At 43.4% G+C, this 20,744-nt stretch overlaps 1 protein-coding gene and 1 long non-coding RNA gene across 5 annotated transcripts in view; one reads left to right on the plus strand and one right to left on the minus strand.

Annotated features, from left to right (window-relative positions):
• Nucleotides 1–20,744, minus strand: part of OSGIN1 (oxidative stress induced growth inhibitor 1) — a 58,511-nt gene that overhangs the window by 20,553 nt on the left and 17,214 nt on the right. Inside the window, exon 2 of the mRNA XM_043526529.1 lies at nucleotides 18,797–18,949. The gene's annotated coding sequence lies outside the window, so the exon portion shown is untranslated. The remainder of the gene's footprint in view (nucleotides 1–18,796; nucleotides 18,950–20,744) is intronic.
• The window catches only part of LOC114021183, a 32,632-nt gene that overhangs the window by 7,900 nt on the left and 3,988 nt on the right, over nucleotides 1–20,744 (plus strand). For 2 of the 4 annotated variants that reach the window (XR_005222191.2, XR_005222194.2), the window contains 2 exons: nucleotides 14,477–14,525; nucleotides 17,737–17,805. This is a non-coding gene — a long non-coding RNA (uncharacterized LOC114021183). Of the gene's footprint in view, nucleotides 1–14,476; nucleotides 14,526–17,736; nucleotides 17,806–20,249; nucleotides 20,374–20,744 lie in introns of all 4 variants that reach the window. The other 2 variants (XR_005222190.2, XR_006285297.1) reach the window with 2 other exon arrangements.

The following is a 20,744-nucleotide window of genomic DNA, read 5'->3' on the forward strand; positions in this document are numbered from 1 at the left end:
AGCAATTGCATAATCTGCAGTTAGTCAAGCAGCCTTTGACCCCCAAGTACACTTATGATCACCAGTTCATTTTTAGTCATTGTTGACAATCTTGTAAGAAGTGTGATTCAGATTAATACGCCCCAGAGGAAAACTTTACATGTAAATCTTGTGTAGAACGTCAGTGTGACTTCCATATTCTCTAGCAAACAGTGTTTTGAGGTGGTTTCTCTAACTCCAAAGCTTCAGTTCACTTTGTGCTAAGAATTGGCACAAACACTCCAGAACTGTACACTGAAGTCTCTTTTTGCTCAGCTCCAGACTCTCTCCAGCACAAAGCTTAATTTTTTTTTACAAACTATTAGTCTGTAGGCCATTTGCACAGGTAGGCATTCATTACCTCCATTTACATTGCTGCAAGGCATATGGCATGCAATCTTAGTAGCATCTAAAGAATCAGATTGCCTCTGTGCAGCGTGGCAGATGGAAGCAGATTTCTGAAACCAAAAGGGAAGGTCCAGTAATTAAGCAGGTGGTGAATTGCAAGGACTTCTTTTTTTTACTCTTAAACTCTTTCAAAATTTTGCTATTAGAAATAAATAAGTTCAATATTAAAAAATGAATTAACAGTAAAGTTAAGACCCGGACAGACAACAGAATGTAAGACTTACTGCCATCCTGAATTAATCCAGAATAGCACGTGATCTAGCAGAGGCTCACTTGATCCAACACTGCAGAACTGGGGCATTAGAGAGCTTGTGTTTCCTAAAGAACAAGCTGTTTGTGAAATAAGGGCTTGTGATCTTGAGCACCACGTTTTGGCACATCAAGGGTTAACTCTTGCCTTACTGGCATCCATATTGGGCATAAAGTTAAACGCAGCCCGGAAGCTCCATGCAAACAAACTTTTCATGCTGTGTCAGTGACTAAGCAAAACTTCTCCAAAGTGCACAAGGAAGTCTTGCCATGGGACTCATATCAGCTGACAAGGCTGTGGCCTGATGAAATAGGGACAGGCTTCGCTCTGGCTGTAGTTCCTTTTCCCCGCACCACTCCTCTTAGAAAGTGGTTCAGCTAGCCCCAGTGCGTTCACTGCCAGTTTCACGTTTTCTTTCGTTGGTCACTCAGGGCAGTTTATTCCTTGGGACTGGCACAGCAGGGTAATTATATACTTTCTCAGGGTATAAGTCCATGCACAGAGCTCCCAGTGAAAATGTGTGGAACAACTGCAGAATGTCCTAAACAAATCTGCTGCCCTGCCCACGAACTATTTACTGTTGCTAGAGGTTTCAGTGGCATCAACAAAGAAAATCTCAGGTCAAATTCTCCTCCATTATATGCATGCCTTGTGCTTGAAGCCAGTGAGAGGTGGATTTGGTCCTGCTATGTTCTGATCCTAAATAACAAAATATCATCTTCATTGTCAGAATTCTCTCTGCTCTTTACACTTCATGCCATTCATGACAGGAGGGGAGAATCTTTACTTTTATATACATCTTTATAGCCTCCATCTATACCTCTGGTATAGGTTTAGGTCAACCTTCCATGCCAAACTCTCCTGGCACTCTACCCTGTTTCACAAGTTAGTACTTCATGTTCCTGCCATTTATGTAATTACTGGAACATGCCCAGAGTGATCTATTCCACAGGCAAAGACGGTGCTTTTACGGTTCAGTGTTTCATCTAATTCCAGTAAAAATAAATATAAAAAGGCTGCATGTTTTATTGGACAAGGGAAATTTCTTATTGGTGCTGACATGTCTCTCACCAACTCCTGGGAAGCAGTCAGCTGAGACTGTTGTTCCATCTGAAGCTCTGAAAGATCAACCCAAGCATCTTGGTTCTACACCCGCTCTATGCGGTACATAATACTAAGCTTTGGTTTGGTTATCCCAAATGCATCCCCTCCTCTCCACACATAGCACAGGCTAATTTATGCTCATGACTATGGGCTTTAGCAACTTAAAAAGCAAAAGCTTGCATCCCTTTATTGAATGATAACATGCAGCCTGACACTGATGACTTTGGAAACACTCAGTGCACTTCATTCTGATCTGCAGAACCGGACATAGTCCAGAGACATCCCCTACCTGCATCACAAGTAAGGGTCCCTGCATCATAACATGGGCAATAGCAGGACAAGCTCCCCCCAGTGCCCTGCGTATGTGGCTCAACCCTGACCTGGATATATCATCACTAAAGGTGAGGGAGTAGTTGAGTTGCCATCAGTCCTTGGTGTCTGTGCTGAGACTATTCACAATAGCCCAAATTAAATGCCAAATGTTGTCACTTCCATGACATGACACCTGGCTATTATGTACTAGAAGACCACTAAAACTTAGAAAATGCTTTTCCTATCCCAATTTTGCCTAGCCCCCACTGCCTTTATTCAACACCTTCCTAAAAAATCTGCTTCTTCTCTAAGGTCCCTGGAAAATGTATCCATACCTCAGGGGGCCCTATTCTGTACCATTTCTTAGGTATCGATCTTCAAGAATATAATGCCTTCAGGGCCAGGGATTCTCTCTTTTTGTATATTGTGCAGCACAGAGCACAAAGACATTAACGTCCAGCTCATTTCACTTTGGTCAAACAGGACCAACATTTGCTACCACAAACATGGTCTGGACACTGAGATCTAGAGGTGAAAGATTCCAGGTCACCATCTACTCCCCAGAGGCATCCAGTGAGTCAAATCCTTCCAAGAAGACTGTAGCCTCATTATCGCTGACGGTCGATGGTCCTCAGAGCTATGTGAGCCATTGTGCTGAATCACTGAGCCGTAAGAGCTCCAGTAAAGTCAAGCGCACTCAAGGAGCTTTTACAGTAACAGAAGCCCAAGGGAATTTTGCAAGCACAGGATCCAATTCTGCTCTAGAGTACAACTGTGCACCCCTCACAGGTCTATGCAGTTGCAGGAGTGCATCTAGGGGAAGAATTATGCCTTTGTTTTGAGATTCCGTGAGCTCTTATGTCAAGCTCCCAGCCAAGGCCTTATCTAGCCACTGTACATATTTCTTTTCACAGTGCCTTAGGCAACTGGTTCTAAGAGGAGAGTCACAAACGATTATCCCTCCCACCCATCATTCAAAAAGGCACCACCCTTCCCCTCAGATAAATAATAAAAATGTTTTTAGCACCATAGCCTTTGATGTCTAACTTGTCTAAATTACTGACATCTAGCTTGCCTAAATTACTTAGACTAGTTAGATGTCTTCAAGTCATCATGACCTGATAAAATACAACCTAGAATACTCAAGGAGTTGACTGAGGAGATATCTGAGCCATTAGGAATTATCTTTGAAAAGTCAAGGAAGACAGGAGAGATTCTGGAGGACTAGAAAAGGATAAATATTGTGCCAATCTATAAAAAGGGGAACAAGGACAACCCAGGAAATTACAGACCAGTCAGCTCAACTTCAGTACCCAGAAAGATAATGGAGCAAATAATTAAGCAATCAATTTGCAGACACCTCGAAGATAAGGTGATAAGTAAGCATGGATTTTTCAAGAACAAAGCATATCAAACCAACCTAACAGCTTTCTTTGACAGGGTAACTAGCCTTGTGGATAGGGGAGAAGCAGTAGATGTGGCATATCTTGACTTTAATAAGGCTTTTGATATTGTCTCTCATGACCTTCTCATAAGCAAACTAGGGAAATACAACATAGATTGAGCTACTATAAGGCGGGTGAATAACTGGCTGGAAAACTGTTCCCAGAAAGTAGTTACCAGTGGTTCACAGTTAAGACGGAAGGGCATAACGAGTGGGGTCCCACAGGGATTGGTCCTGGGTCCAGTTCCCTTCAATATCTTCATCAGTGATTTACAAAATGGCATAGAGAGTACACTTATAAAGTTTGCGGATGATACCCGGCTGGGATGGGTTGCAAGTGCTTTGCAGGATAGGAATAAAATTCAAAATGACCTGGACAAACTGGAGAAATGGTGTGAAGTAAATAGGATGAAATTCAATAAGGACAAATGCTTTCTACTTGGAAGGAACAATCAGTTGGACATATACAAAATGGGAAATGACTGCCCAGAAAGCAGTACTCTGGAAAGGGATCTGGCGGTCACAGCGGATCACAAGCTAAATATGAGCCAACAGTGTAACACTGTTGCAAAAAAAAGCAAACTTCATTCTGGGATGTGTTAGCAGGAGTGTTGTAAGCAAGACATGAGAAACAATTCTTTCGCTCCACTCCACACTGATAAGGCCTCAGCTGGAGTATTGTGTCCAGTTCTGGGCACCACATTTCAGGAAAGATGTGGACAAATTGGAGAAAGTCCAGAGAAGAGCAAGAAAAATGATTAAAGGTCTAGAAAACATGACCTATGAGGGAAGATTGAGAAAAATGGGTTTGTTTAGTCTGGAGAAGAGAAGACTGAGAGGGGACATAACAGTTTTCAAGTACATAAAAGGTTGTTACAGGGAGGAAGAAAGAAAATTGTTCTCTTTAACATCCGAGGACAGGACAAGAAGCAATGGGTTTAAATTGCAGCAAGGGCAGTTTAGTTTGAACATTAGGAAAAGCTTCCTAATTGTCAGGATGGTTAAGCACTGAAATAAATTGCCTGGGGAGGTTGTGGAATCTCCGTCATTGGAGATTTTTAAGACCAGGTTGGACAAACACCTGTCAGGGATGGTCTAGATAATGCTTAGTCTTGCCTTGAGTGCAAGGGACTGGATTAGAAGACCTCTCGAGGTCCTTTCCAGTCCTACACTTCTATGATTCTATGGTTGAGAAGGGAAAGAGAAAAAAGAAAAGCTTTGCTTTGCATTTCATAAAATAATTTTAAAAGAAAGTCCTAAGCCCAACTTGCCACTCCAAGACCCATCCTGTAGGTAGTTCCCAGTGGGTGTGAATTCCTTGCGTTGGTCTTATTCAGATGAGCTCCCTATTAATTTAGATGTCGTAATGGATGCATTTAAAATCTTCACTGTTCAGCGGTGGTTCTGCTGCTGACATGATCATAAAGTTTTCCCCGTTATTGTTTGTCTCTTTAAAATAAAAACAAAAAAAGGCAAGGGGTTGGGGTGGGGAGGGGGGGAGCAGCATAGATGCTGATACTAAATGACATCACCACCCAGCTCTCTTTTTAAGGAATTGGAGCATGTGGAGTTTATGACATTTTCTTCTTTGTTTTGTGGTCAAAAGCTTCCAGCTTTTGCCACACCACTGCACTGGGAGCTGGGCTCATATTGAGGTTTTTGTTCACTATGTCGCCTAAATCCTTTTCAAGTCAATGTTTTCCAGATGACCCCAGCCCCAAGAGCAGTTGCGAGTAGCACTGCTTCATAATAGTTCTTACATAGCACTTTTCAACGGCAGATCTTTTAGCACTTTACAGAGAAAGCCAAGTATCATTTTCCCCATTTTATACCTGAGGAAACAGACGCACAAGAAGGCAGAGTGACTTTCCCACGGTCACAGTGTAGGTCAGTGGCAGAGACAGGAATAGCATCCAGGCCTCCAACCTCCTCATCCATTGCCCTACACACTGTATTAAGATTCTTCCCTGACACATGTCACATAAAGCAGATGTTACTCTGCAACCTCCTCTGGGATGGACAAGTTTATTTTACACTGATCAAAATGTCAGTAACTTTTCCATTAACCTGTTCATAAAAAAAGCCTAATGGCATAGCTCTCATGAATGCAGTGACGCTTCCTCCCCCACCATTTTTCTATCTAGGTGCCCCATCGGATCCTAATGGCCAGAAATCACTATGTATTTTCCTCACGTTATTAAAATAATTTTGTTTGTTTGTTTTCTTTTTTGAATTGTTGACAGGAATATTCTAATTTCTCATGAAGAGCAACAAAATCTGAAATTCTTTCCAAAAACCTAAACATATTTCAGTTTTTGTTTGCCCAAATATTGGAAAATTTCAAATGAAATAAAATTTTTCTAAAAAAAATGTTTGAGAAAAGAGGCTATTTTAAATTTTTTTAAAAAAACTGACAGAAAATTTCTAACCCGCTGTACAGATTAGCCATTTTGCCAGAAAGCTCTCTCGTTCTGCAAGGTCCTGACCTCTCCAGCATCTCACCTCTATGGCTACTTCTATTGCTTAGACTACTACTACATGGGCAAAATTAATATTACTTTGCCTGGGCTCAGCGATCACATCCGCTTTACTTGGGTTCTGTCCTTCAGCCACGTACAGTGAAACCCATAACAAGAGGCCATTCTTATTAGACAGCCTCCTTTCTTATCTGAGCACCTCAAAGTATCTCTAATGTATTAAGTACTGTTCAGCTCCCCCTGTGATTGGCAGGCCACCTCAGTTAAGTGACTCATTTGTGAGAAAACCCGGAGAGTGGTCATTTCAGACAGAATCCCTGAGTCTGCGTTTTCCTTTGACCCTTTCCTGCTGTTCCCCCACCCTTCATGCATCTAAAAGAGAAGTTTAGGCTTTATTTGTAATGCTTTTCTCTTACCCCCAATCACTGTAAAACACAGGCCTTGTCTACACTGGAGATATCCCCAGTTACAGCCATCAGTGAAACTGCTCCAGCAAAGCCGAAATAAACTGCAGTTTTCACCCTGCCACTTATCCCAGTTGCAAGCGTGAGGGATTTGCATCAGTGCACCTATACCAGTGGCTGCGTCACCAATGGCTGAAATCCCTAGTGTAGAGAAACCCTTAGAGTACTCTGCCAATCTATAATGCCTCTGTTCAGATGATCAAAATGCACTTTGTGGATATGAATGAATTTGGCCTCATAGATAAGTAAGTAAGGGTGCCTTTGAGCTAAAGCTCTACGAAGGTGGGTTTTTCCCCCTTTTTGTTTTTAAATAATTAAACTTCACAATGCCCCCTGCAAGTTAGCCAAGTATTACAGCCCTATTACATATGGGTAAACTCAGGCATAGAGAGCTGAAATTACTTGGCCACTCTCACAGCTAGGCTGTGTCATCCTCTTTCACTGCACCTCTTGTGCTGAAAAATAAATATAAATATTTTCCTCCTCTTTAATGAGAAACAATCAGTAGGGAGCCTCCTGCACTTGGTTTTAAGCAAATTGAAATGTACAACCCCAATGCACAGGGAGCTAGTGCAGTGCTTAATTTGCAATGAAGGAGGTGCCCGGGCTCAAGACATTAAGTGCTGGGGCTCAAGCAATTTTTTTACTATTCATAACTGATGCAGCAAACCTGTAGGTGCTGGGACTATGAACTACCAAACCTAGAGGTGTCAGGGCTCAGCCTTGGCAAGCCCTGGCACAAATTAAGCACTGGGCTAGTGCCACATTTGCCACTCCTGCTCACCTCCTGGAGAACCTGGAGTACCCAGAAAGTGTGCGCAGAGTCACTATTTCTGAACTGCAGTATGCCTTGTTGGGTTCAGTTCTCAGGCACCAGGCTCTAGTCTCCCCTATTTCCTCAATATTGATGTTGTCCAAAAAAAAAAAAAAAAAAAAAAAAAAACCACTTTCATTTCAAACAAACTAGCTGTAGTTTATGGCTAGGCAGAGACTGAACTAAGAATGAGGCCGGAGAGGAATTTTCCTCTCTCATCATGAGGTCAGCATATCTATAAATATTTATTCTGAGTTCAAGGTAGCATAGAATCATAGAATATCAGGGTTGGAAGGGACCTCAGCAGGTCATTTAGTCCAACCTCCTGCTCAAAGCAGGACCAATCCCCAATTTTTGCCCCAGATCCCTAAATGGCCCCCTCAAGGTTTGAACTCACAACCCTGGGTTTAGCAGGCCAATGCTCAAAAGCATGATCATTTGAAAACATAATGTGGTTTTCATAGTCACGTCCTCAGTGTTTAATTATCTTCATTTCTCTCTGTTTATAATGGCATGTGGAAGCCCTGGTTATTTAATCAAATCAGCAGCATCAAATGATAACCCTCACTCAGTGCAGACTACTTGGAAAGAAATGTACCTAAGATAGTTAAACATGCTGGTTTATTTACTGAAGTAATTGATTCAATAGGTACATACACCTTTCACCATTATGTGGAACCAAGGTAGTTATAGATTTACTATAGGGAAGGTAGATTAAGCGTTGCTGTTTACCCTTCCTCAGAATATAAGAACAAAGAGATTTTCAAATAAAATGGAGGGCAGCAAATTTGACACTGACCAAAGGAAATATTTTTACTTAGTTAGCCTGTGGAATTCATTGCCACAGGAAATCATTGGGATCAAGACCTTAGCAGGATTAGGTATTTATATGATTAGCAAGAATACCCAGTTATAATAAAGTCAATGTTAAAAAAAACAAACAGATTTTCTGGAAGGGACATAAACCTGCCTGCTTCATGGCGTACTCTAACCACTAACTAATGGGAATGAGAAGGAGACTTTATCTTGGAGCTAACCCCTTACTGTCTACTGAAGGGTTTCTTGCATCTTCCTCTGAAGCAACTGGTATTGGCCACTTTCAGAGACAGGATACTGGATGAGATGGACCACAGTTCTGATTCAGTCTGGTAATTCCTATGTTCCTAACTCGTACCTTTTCCTTTCCCTTGGTTGACCTTTGCCAGCTCTAGCTTCTGTTAAATTCTAAGTGGTCTATTCTCCTGCTGATGGGTGCACAAAACTCCCAACAATCTGAATGGGACTTGCCAATTGGATTAGCAGGGAATGGACTTCCAGAGCTAGGAAAGCCAAATATTCAGCCAAATATAGCTTTGACTCAGACTCCTATTCCCCTGGCATTGCAGTGCCTTGTGCTGCAACTTGGACTGCCAGGCTGGCCCTAAGGAGAGAAATCTGAACAGCTCAGCACAAAACCACAGGGTGAACTGGTCAGATCCCACCTTTTCCAGAGAGGATCTTATCTCTTAGTCATAGGGAAAAAAAGATAATACATCAAAGAGTAACAAACATACTCCCCAGATAAGGGTTTCTTAACCCTAACTCACAGCCCTAAGATTTTCAGGATAGCTTTCTCATATGCAGTCTTTCCCTTCCTGTCCAGGGAGCTACAGGAGCTCCCTGTAGCACCTGTAACTTGCGTTGCCATTAACACCTTATTTGCCAGAACAGAGTCTCCGTAGCCAGTCACATACATATTACAGTTATTTATTAAAATCACTACTATCTATATCAGGAGTGAGCAAACTACAGCCCGGGGGCCACATCCAGCCCTTCAGACGTTTTAATCCAGCCCTCGAGCTCCTGCCGGGGAGTAGGGTCGCAGCTCCACTCCGCCCGCTGCCCCTGCCCCAAGCGCCACCTCTGCAGCTCCTATTGGCCAGCAAACGGGGCCAATGGGAGCTGCAGGGGCAGCGCCTGTGGACGGGACAGCGTGCAGAGCCACCTGACTGCGCCTCCGCATAGAAGCTAGAGGGGGGACATGCAGCTGCTTCTGGGAGCTGCTTGAGGTAAGCGCCGCCTGGAGCCTGCACCGCTGACCTCCTCCCATGCCCCAACCCCTTGCCCCAGCCCTGATCCCCCTCCCACTCTCCAAACCCCTCAGTCCCACCCTACTGCACCCCAGAGCCCGCACCCACAGCTGAAGCACTTACCCACTACCGCACCCCAAGCCCCTATTTCGTGAGCATTCATGGCCCACCATACAATTTCCATACCCAGATGTGGCCCTTGGGCCAAAAAGTTTACCCACCCCTGATCTATATCATAGTAAGAGAGACCCACCTATAACACAAGAGATTTTTGGATTGAGGAGGGTGAGATAAAACAGAGGACCAATTCAGTTTACGTAGATGTTGAAAATCTGGGCTGCAGTCTGCTTTTAAAATGCACTTTGTAGTTTTGAAATCCATGCATATATTCTTGAGCCATTTTATTGTGTGGGGATGTGCAAAATAGTCACCGTGAAATCTCACAAGCTTGGCATTTTGAGTTTGCATGAACAAGCAGGCAAAGTTGAGGACCTTTACACAAAAACAGATCCAGTAGCATAAAAATTATCCAATTTCCAGTCAAATGCTTATTTTTTAAAGAAACACAAAAATGAATATCATAATTCCAAATGAGATCCATTTTTGTACTTGCCGTTGTCCATTTCAAATCTGTGCATAGGTCATTGAGAAATAATTATGGATCATAAGCTCTTTGGGATAGAAATAATCTCTTGGGGGAGAGGTACACAGCACCTAACACAATAAGGCCTTTAACCTTGGTTGGGTCCTCCAGGCACTACTGCAGTACAAAAAAAATCATAATAAGAGAAATTTCTGTGCTCCAAAAACAGCTAAGAAATTAAACAAATCATTACTGTTAAGTTTCTTACCAAAAAGTTTGTGTTGTTTTCAGCCCTATTTTTGTTTTACCAGACCTTAGCCATTCCCCATTCAGGTCAAGTTTAATATTCCTTAAATTGACACTCTTTGTGCTTGAATAATATAATCATTTTGCTCCTGTTCTCAGTTTTATTTTTCTTCCATTCAGGAGACAGGTTAGTTATTATATACAGAGATACAATTTGCTTATTAACCATCATCTTACAATTGTTGGAAACCCCATCAGGCATGTTGCTGGATGCAGTGGCATCTTGCATGAGCTACTTAGTGGATTTTTATAGATAGCTACAGATGTGCTCAAAGCCTCTCTGGGTCACAAATGGAAATAAGTTTATTGGTCCCCTTGTCAGAAAACCCTAGGGGTGTTTGGATATTCAGTGTCCATGGAGAGGCCCTACAACTCACTAACTGAGACAAGGAGTCAGACAGAAGATCTTGTGCCACTCTTACTTTTTACCTTGGAAGTGTGGTGACCTATTGCTAATACAACCTGGACAGGAACAAGAGCCAGCTCAAGCCCTGCTCTCTGGCTGAGTTTCACTCTCCCAGCACTTCTTTATTCATTGAAGTCTGCTCAGAGTCTGTAATAAAAGACATACAAAAATAATAAAAAAGGCTTGGGCAAGGCTGGGCTTGTGTACACAGGGTAGTAACGTGCACTAGAGGGGTGTGGATTCTAAAGCTCCCCAACCTGTGAAGATCCTGCTGGCATGCACTTAAAGTTTGAAACAGTGTCTGTTACGTATGTCTGTATGACATGCTAATAAGATGTACACGTGTATCCCACGAGTGTACCAGAGCCTGAGCTGTCTTAGGATACAGTCAGTGGAAACGACACACCAGCAGAGGTGAGTGCAAGGCGTGCAAGGTGTCCCCAACCCATGCAGCTACCACAGCACTAAGCTCTGGTCCAGCGACACTGCCCTGACCTCCCAACCCACCTCCGCCCCTCACCTGTGCTGCCAGGAGTGGAGTAGTAAAGCCCCTGTAGCTGGGAACTGCATACCACCTGGGTGTTTCTCTGTGCTTCACTCCTCCACTGCAGATGGATGGCTCTAAAGGTACACCTGCACGTTGAGCAGGAGAGGTAATTCCCAGCTCAAGGAAATATACCCCCGCGCTAACTCTGATCAAGCTAGCGCACTCAATATAGAGCGGGGTGGGCAAGCTTTTTGGCCTGAGGGCCAATTCAGGGTTCAAAAGTGTATGGAGGGCTGGGTGTAGTGTATTAAATTGCTCCCCATAGGAATCTGCCACTTATGCTGTACTACTTACAGCTGCCAGTCCTGGTGCTCTGAGTGGCATGGTAAGGGGGCGGGGAGTGGGGGGGGTTGGATAGGGGGCGGGGAGTGGGGAGGGTTGGATAGGGGGCAGCATGTCCCGAGGGCAGTCAGGGGACAGGGTGCAGGGGGCGGTTGGATAAGCGTGGGAGTCCCAGGGGGGCCTGTCAGGGGGTGGGGGTAAGGATAGGGGTTGGGACAGTCAGGGGACAGAGGGAGTTGGATAGGGGGTGGAGTCCCAGGGGTGGTTAGGGGCGGGGGTCCCGAGAGGGGCAGTCAGGGGACAAGGAGCAGGGGGGATTGAAAGGGTTGCGGGTTCTGAGGGGGACAGTCAGGGGGCGGGAAGTGGGAGGGGGCGGGGGGCAGGCTGTTTGGAGAGGCACAGCCTTCCCTACATGGGTGTAGTGTATTAAATTGCTCCCCGTAGGAATGTACTACTTACGGTGTACTACTGACAGTGGCCAGTCCTGGTGCTTCATCAGTAGCACGTTCCTACAGGGTGCAATTTAATACATACGCCCAGCAGCAGCTCGCAGCCGCGCCGCCCAGCAGCAGCTCGCAGCCGCGCCGCCCAGCAGCAGCTCGCAGCCGCGCCGCCCAGCAGCAGCTCGCAGCACGGCGAGCTGAGGCTGTGGGGGCGGGGAAACAGCAGGGGAGGGCCGGGGACGAGCCTCCCTGGCCGGAGCTCAAGGGCCAGGCAGGACGGTCCCACGGGCTGGATGTGGCCTGCGGGCCATAGTTTGCCCACCTCTGATATAGAGAGTAGCCATGGCAGCAAAAGCAGCTAGCCCCGCGTGCACACCGATCCAAGACACTGGGTACACACTCAGTGTGAAAAGCCCCTCCCACCACTCACACCACCACAGCTACACTCCATTTTTTAGCACCCTAGCTCAATCAGAACCACCTGGGGGATGGCTCCTTGAGCTGGGAATAACACCCCCAGCCTGAAGCAGAAACGTACCCTAAGACACGGGCGGGCACTACAGAACCATTGACTCTGCTGTGTGGTGTCAGTGTCAACTCTGCCTCCATCTCTCCCTCACGCCTTGCCCCCTTCCCACCGTGGCCCCTACCCATCACCACCCTGCTTGTATTTGGTATCCTTTCCCCCAGGCTTTGTCTTTTTTACATTGTAAGTTCTCCAGAAGAGGAGCTGTAGTTCCCTGTGTGTTTGTACGGTGCCCAGCACAATGGAGTCCTGATACTAACTGGCACCTCTTGCTGTACCTGTGATCTAAATGCCATATGCAGTTGTGGGTGCTCAGACCTTCTCCAAATCAGGGCCAAGTTGGGCATCCTGCATGCAAGGCATTCTCTGTGACACTTTGGATTTCATCTTGTGGTCCGGAGTAGCTCAAGTGTGCTGACTTCTAAAGCATGCTGCAAAGCCCATTTGTTTGATTAGAACGGAGATTTAAGGAAGGTTTGGGTGAGGATTTTATTTGTGGCCAGAGAGGATTAGGATTTTAAGAGAGTTGAGACAGTTTTATGCACTGGCTTCTTGTGTGCAGAGAAAAGTGGCTGGTTTGGTTGTCGTCTGTCTTTGTTGGACTGCATGTTTGATACCTGTCACGAGTGCTTTGGATTTGTATCCTTCCATAATTTATATTTTGAAATCAAAGCAACCAAAATTAAATATAGGGCCTGATCCTGCAAACTCAGAATGTCCATGTTTGTAGGATCAAGCCCATAAATAAACAAACTCACTCAAATTTTATTGTGCAAACTGAGAGAATGCAAAAAGCAAAGCACATGCACCATAAGGGCCAAATCCTACAAGGTGTTGAGGATGCTGATATGCTGTTGTAAAAGGAGTTGTGTTCAGCACATTGTGGGAATGGGCCTCTTTGGGGGAAAATGCAAATGTCACCTTTGAAATTATTTCTATTGTAATAATCAAAGGTGGTACGAGTAATACAGCTAAGAAGTATTATATTAGAATCATGGGGCTGGATTCTGATCTCACACTGGATCCAAACATGGGTGTAATTGACTTGAATTTCCTGCAGCTACTCCCATCACCCATTTTAGGCGGGTTTAATACTGCTGCACATCATGGCACTATGAGCTGAGTTGATTCATACTGGTAGAAGGCCCTGATTCAACAATGCATTTAAGCACATGCTTAAGAGAAATTAAGCACATTTAAATGCTTTGCTTAATCCACTTTTTTAAAATCTTTATATGTAAATTTATACATTGTCAACTCATCTTTGCTTCAATGAATCAAAAAAGGAAATAATTTAAGATTACTATTTCAGATCAAGAAATGGGATAAACATTCTTAAAGGCTATGCCTCATCAAATCTCTGAGCCTGACAAGGGAATCAAAAATTGTTTAAAATATAAACTAATAATTAATAAATGTTATTAAGTGCCCTCCTGCCAAAGTACTTGGAGTAACTGCATAGCTGTTCTTAAAAAGCATGTTAGAAAAGGATAAATACAGTATTATGATAACCATACTCATAAAAACTAAAAAAAGAAAATAGGGAATCTTACAATGCATAAGGAAAAGTTTTAAACTTGGGGTTGAAGATATTATAAAAAAACATACTTAAAACTGGGCAGGGTTGGATGTCAATGGGGAGCAAGTTTCAGACCTTTAAGGCTGAAAACTGAGCTACAAAGAGATGAATTTACCTGCTCAGTGAGTAATAGCAAATAACAGTTAGGAATTGAACCCGTCTACTAATGCCCTGTCCATTGGACCATACTGCTTCCTCTTAGTATTATGCACAGATTACCCTTTTCTGTTTTATTTTTAATAGTGAAAGGATCAGGCCAAGCGCTGAGCCTTGCTGCATCTGACTACACAGTATTCTGTATCCGACTGAAGAAATATAAATACACTGTATTAACAAAAAACACCTTTATAGTTCCAACCTTGTTATTCTTATTGCTGCATATGATGAACCAGAGCTAAATTAGTATATGCACCCTGTAGAAGCTTTCTGTACATTTCTTTACAGGCTCTAGAATTCTATAATCTCCTCGGACACTGTCCTGACGCTTTCTCTTGTAAGTAGAAACCTTTGTGTTTGTATTGCTGCAGGCTTCTAGCAACAGTGTAGCGTCAACAAACCTGTACTGAGAATTATAGCTTGCCTTGTTAATTCATTCTGGGTGTTGCTAGCAACCTATATGTAATAGATAAATATGGGAACAACCCATATCTGTCTTGAGCCTTAAGATACTTTATTTTTACTTTTCCATAGCTCTTGGGGATGTTGACAGTTCTCCAAACCAATCTCTCCACACATCTTGTATTTTTGTTCAATACATTGAAATCTGGCTCTTAAACTTATGTATGAATAGTAGTTACTAAAAGGAGTGCAGCCCTACAGGTGACTTAATTAACGAGGTTTTGTTTTCAAACTTGGTATTTTACATTGATTCCAGGGCCATTTTTGTCCTGTGGGCTGTGACCTTATCTATAATCCCTACTGTGATATGACTTACATGAACTTTACAAGGTCACTTTGTTAAACATAAATGTCCCTCCAATCTCTTTCACTGTTCTTAATCTTCTGGAAATAATTATTAACTGAATGTAACAGGAACGGGCTGATGGCTTTGCTATAAAATGCATTTTGTACCTTTCAGACAAGTCATGCAATGTGACTACATTGCCTCCAAGGCGTTTTCCTATACTATACAGAATTTTATCCACCCTTCTTTTTTCCGTGTGTTCTCTCTGGCGTCAGCCAAGACACACGATACATTATTTGCATAAGTTGCAAATGAAGGATTTTTGGGGTGGGAGGGGGAGCCTCAGTGTAGGTAGAAGCTAGTCCAAAAGCAACACACCACTGTTGCCCTGGAGCTGACACTCAGGGCTCTCAACAAACAAGCAGAACTTTTGAGTAAGGCAGAATTTTAAGGCAGACCTCCTCATGTGTGACCTGTTCAGACGCCCCAGTGGTGGGCTCCCTGTAAGAATCTGAATAGACTTGGACTGCCAGTTCAGCAGTGAGTTCATTACTTCCAACACAGTGGAAGGCAGGGGGGAGAGAGAAGAGACAGAACCTTAATGGCTACTAAGAAGTACCCTGCTACCTTCAACAGCAGGTAGCTTCAACTGTGCTGTGTCCCCCTCCACAGGATCTTGATCATTAAGTGTTGCTATAAATAGAGTTTGGGAAATCCTGGGCTATGTTGTGTTACACTGTGCTTCTGGGTGACAGGGGATGGATCACTTGATGATTACCTATTCTGTTCAGTCCCTCTGGGGCACCTGGCATTGGCCACTGTTGGAAGACAGGATACTGGGCTAGATGGACCTCTGGTCTGACCCAGTATGGCCGTTCTTATGTTCTATTAGAGACCATCTCGCATCTTCAATAGGTAAGATACTTAGGACCAGCTTATCTAGTGAGTACAGCACAGGATTGGAAGTCAGGAGACTTGGATTCAAAGGAAGGCCCAAGTCCACTGGAACACAGCCAAAGCACTAAGGATTTGCTTGATTTGGTCTCAAAACCGTAAAGCAGCTTAGGTTCATTCCAAACATGGCCCAAGACTTGACAAAAGGTTCAAGTAGAATATCAAAGCTGGCCTGAATTTCAGGTTTGTAATGAAACTCCAAGCTAGGTGTGTTTGGCTAAGTATCAGGTATATTGCCCCAGCTCTAACTGGATTAGCAGGATGGAGAAAAGGTGAATTGGCAGAGCTGTAGGAGGGAAGCTCACATGGCATCTGCCTGAAGGCTATTTAGCTCTAAGCAGTGCTGACCGTCCCTCACTTTCACAACTAACTATATTCTCCCTTTCCTGGTTTTGTTCTGTTTAAAAGCTCAGCGAGGCTCAGTGTGTGAGAGGGGGGGAAATGACGCAACTACACCATCAAATCCCAAATCCACTTCATCCATTTTTATTTGCTTGCTGTGAACATTCGCACAAATGAGATTTTGGTCCTACAAATGTCTGGGGTAGGCGGAAGAGCCCATCTGTGTTCATGAAAATACACTTTTGGACAGAAATGGGGGTGTTTCATGCTGGCCTAATCCAAAACCCATTGAAGTCAATTGATAGATCCACTGAAGTCAATATGAGTCTCTCCACTGACTTCAATAAGGGTTGGATAAGGTCCTAAATACACCTGATGTAGTTTGTAATGTGAATGAGATACCTTGCGAATTTACTTAGCCCTGGAGCAGTGTTCCCAACACCCTTTGAGAGAGGCCTGACAAAGAAGAGTCAGAGTCCAGCAGCCTTGCCTCAACCTTCTAAGCTGCTAAACATTCCTGTTTAATCCTTGAATCCTTACTGTTTATATTACAGAAGCACTCAAGGCCCCAATCATGAGGGCAGCCCTAAGATCTGGAAAGGGAGGAGTTCTTGAGTGTAATTTTTCCCAGATGGTCCCAATATCATTTTGAGACCCAGTTGGGTAGCAGACCTGTCGTAGCCCCTGACACTGTGGTAGCTGAGCACCAGTGATGAAGATTCACACAGACATCCATCATATGCTCACATATACAAGGTGTAGCAGCTCTGCTTCATATTCATTCTCTCTCATTCTTGTTTTAACTTGTCTTTGGTTACGGAAAATGTATTTTGCAAAAAAAGGCAAACATTGCGATATCTCAAACACTTCTGTGTGGTGACTGTTGGCATAATAGGCCTGCAGAGTGTGTTTCCTCCCCTTTAAGTGGCTGGTCCACATAAAAGGACAACTGCCTACAAGTGCTGCCATCTTACAAAGTTACTCCTTCAGCTCAGATAGCAGAGGTCTATGCTTTAGTGGTTCCTGGTTCAAACACTGCTGATGACTCACATTGGGAATCACGGCACTGGTAAAGGCAATCTTGTCAATGGCAGCCACTGTAAATGAAACTAAGACTGTCACGGAATCTGCTGGGCTAACATCCCTTAAACCTTGATTTCTATTAAAATCTCAAAAAGAAAAGGAGTACTTGTGGCACCTCAGAGACTAACCAATTTATTTGAGCATAAGCTTTTGTGAGCTACAGCTCACTTCATCGGATGGCTCACGAAAGCTTATGCTCAAATAAATTGGTTAGTCTCTAAGGTGCCACAAGTACTCCTTTTCTTTTTGCGAATACAGACTAACACGGCTGTTACTCTGAAACCTCTTATTAAAATCTCACAATTCCTTATTGGCCTTTGTTACAATTATTGTCCACACCTTTATTTTCAGACTGATGTTAATTACACTAATGAGTCATTTCATCATTAGGCCAATGAAATTTAATCCTTTTCTCTAACAGGCATCCATGATCTGCCATCCCATTCATTCTGTGATAGAGGGCACACCTAGCTCTCTGGTTCTGCTATGAGTAAGTATAAGGGCCTCAACAAACCACACTGCAATTGATGAATCGTTTTATGACCATTAATAACTTAGACCATGTGTGAGCTAGAAGAAAAATAAGGCCAAGTCTGGGCTTTGGGAGGCACCTTTCTCCGTTTACAGATCTGTGAATAGGAACCAGCTGCTGACAAACAGGTGGCTTTGGTGCCTAGGGCATTTCTTGTGTGAATGAGTTAGGTGCCTGCCTTGCTTCACACAAACCAGCAGGAGGAGGGGCATGGGCCGAAGTCTGGGGTTTAGGTACCTTTGTGGAGCTGGGCCTAATTGCCTTTGATGTGTTAATTTCAATGGAATAATAGGCCCAGAACCCTGAGAGGCAGTCTAAAAACATTCTTCTCACAGTTCACCACCACACAGATTCAGGGCGTTGAGTACAGAGACCGCAGCCTGCTTAGTACCATAGCAACAAACACCAATAAAATCTTTAGAACCTCTTTCTGTGCCTTTCATGAAAGGAGGAAAACCAGTTCAAGCATCTGAGGTATTAAGTAAGGCTTTCATTTTATCAGTACCCCTGAATTACTTTAACCTCTTTCATACTGTACAGTGACAGTCATGTTAACACCATTGAGACTCTGGGCCCATTTATATCACCAAAATTAACACAACATAATTTGGCGATCCAGCCAGGAGTGTAAGGGTTAATATGCATTAATCTTTGCAAACAAGCCTTTGTTTTCAAATTCAGTTTAAATAGTAAAAGGTTTTGTTTTGGTTTTTGTTGGGGTTTCTTTGAGGGGGGAGAGTTGTGATTAATTTTTATTGATTTTCATAAAGAAACAATGAAAAGTACGAAAAGGTAAATGACTTACAGCTTATATATGCTTCTAAATACTGACCTTAGACTAATTTAGACCTACTCATATCCCCACATGAAAGACAACCTAAACTGGTGTAAGTTATGCAATAAGGAGTAGAAGGAGTTGTAAAATAGAATGGCAGCTACTTTAACTTACACTTCCTCAGCCCTTCTTCCATCTCTCTTACACATCAGTTGAGTCAGTATAAACGAGCCTCAGTGAGTTTAGCTCAGTGCAAGGGAGCCTGGTTTGTAGCACTTCATTGCATGGGGCTGCCAAGTGCGAGTTCTGAGCACGTCCTTCTTTGCTCTGTAAAGGATGAACAGAAAGTCAATAGTGTTTCCCATTGACCTCTTGCAATCCCCCAATAGCTGTTGCTAAGAGTGGCACTAGGGAGTTGTAAATTCTCCATTCTGACATCCTCCAATACTTACCCCATTTCAAAAACAAATTTTTTTTTTTTGAAAGTTCCAGTTCATAGGCTGACATACATTTTCAACCTTCAGTTCAGGAACCTTAGTGTATTAATGCTGTTTGCAGGCCTACTCTCACCCACGGAGTTTTCACCACGCTCCTCATTGCTCCGTTCATTCTTGCCTCCCCTCTTTCTGACTCATATCATCAGTCCTGTCCAATCTTGAGTTTACCTTGCCCTCTCACCTATTACCTCATTCAGAGTGAGATCAGAACACACAGAGCTGGCTCTTCATGTAGTTGCTGTAGCTTTGCTGGATCCCAAACAAAACAGAGCCCAGAGAAGCCTGTTTATATTTCAGACTGGCTTTTATTTGCATTTTCTACAAAAACGCTGAACAAGCACACTATGGGTGGGACAATACATAATTGAAGGTTCTTTTGCCATGGCAAGTAATAACAAGCCATTTCCCATGTGAATACATCTGTGCACAATATCTGCAATTGTGATAATGGAGGTTACATAAAGGGTTTCAATTTTTCATCTGCAATTGTGACATCCCATCACAATGAGCTGCTGGTCACAGGTGTGTTTTGATGAACTAGGACATCCAATTTCTCCCTCCTGAGGGGAGTCCAACATTAACTCCTCAGTATGGGGTGAAAAGAAATTTAGTTCAGAGTTGAAGCTTGGCTAGAGATAAGTGTATTCTTAAGAAAGCTCACAAATAGGGCCTGATTATGTACGTTGCTGACTTCAATAGACACAATAATGCCCATCACCTCACAGGCTGAATCCCACATTTCATTGGGAAGAATTTACAATCTGCACATGAGGAAAGATAATTACCATATTGTGTTTCCATTACAATCCAATCTTAAGCTTTAACAAACAAATCGTTTACACCCTGAGGAGACATTGTGAAACACTTGAGCGATGATATCATGATCCACACTTTGCATAACCACAACTCTATTAGTTTATGTACAGTACTACGTTTCCAGGATAACAAGCTACAACAACCCAGCAGACAACAGCACACATCTTGCTCGGCAGTACTATTTCCTATTAACCAGATTGCACCCCAGGCTGGATCAACAGTAAGTGATGGGGCAATGACCCCTGGTCCTAAGAGAGAAAGAAAAAGATTTCCATCTTTCTCATGAATTGACTCAGTTGTGTAATTTGTTATAGCTCTTTCATAAGGCGATGGGCACTTAAACGTGAGATGGGTCCAGCCTCACCTGTGGCATGCTTAGCTCACCTCCATGGCAAGTGGACCAGACATACAGAAATAACATAAGCACAAATCTACCAGGTGAGTGCCAGGAAACTGGTGTGCTTCAAGAAATGGTTTAAGGAAGCTCATTAGTTAAATCTGGGGTGTGGCCTAATGGATAGGGAATTGGAGTGGGAGTCAGGAGACCTGGATTCTATTGCTGGCTCTTCCGTTGACTTGGCAGATGACATTAGCTAAGTTATTTCACTGCTCTGGTTCCCCTACTAGCCTTTGATTCTGTTGGGATGATAGGGACATACAACATTTCTCGCTATAGGCTTGTACATTGTCTAGCACAATGGGAAGATATAGGATCTTGGTTACAGCTTCTAGGAAGTAATGTAGTACAAATAATAAGTGAAGTGAATAATTTTGATGGATCTATAGTAACTAACATCTCACTTGAACAT

Source organism: Chelonia mydas, chromosome 12 (genome assembly GCF_015237465.2).
Source record: "Chelonia mydas isolate rCheMyd1 chromosome 12, rCheMyd1.pri.v2, whole genome shotgun sequence".
Taxonomy (NCBI): Eukaryota; Metazoa; Chordata; order Testudines; family Cheloniidae; genus Chelonia; species Chelonia mydas.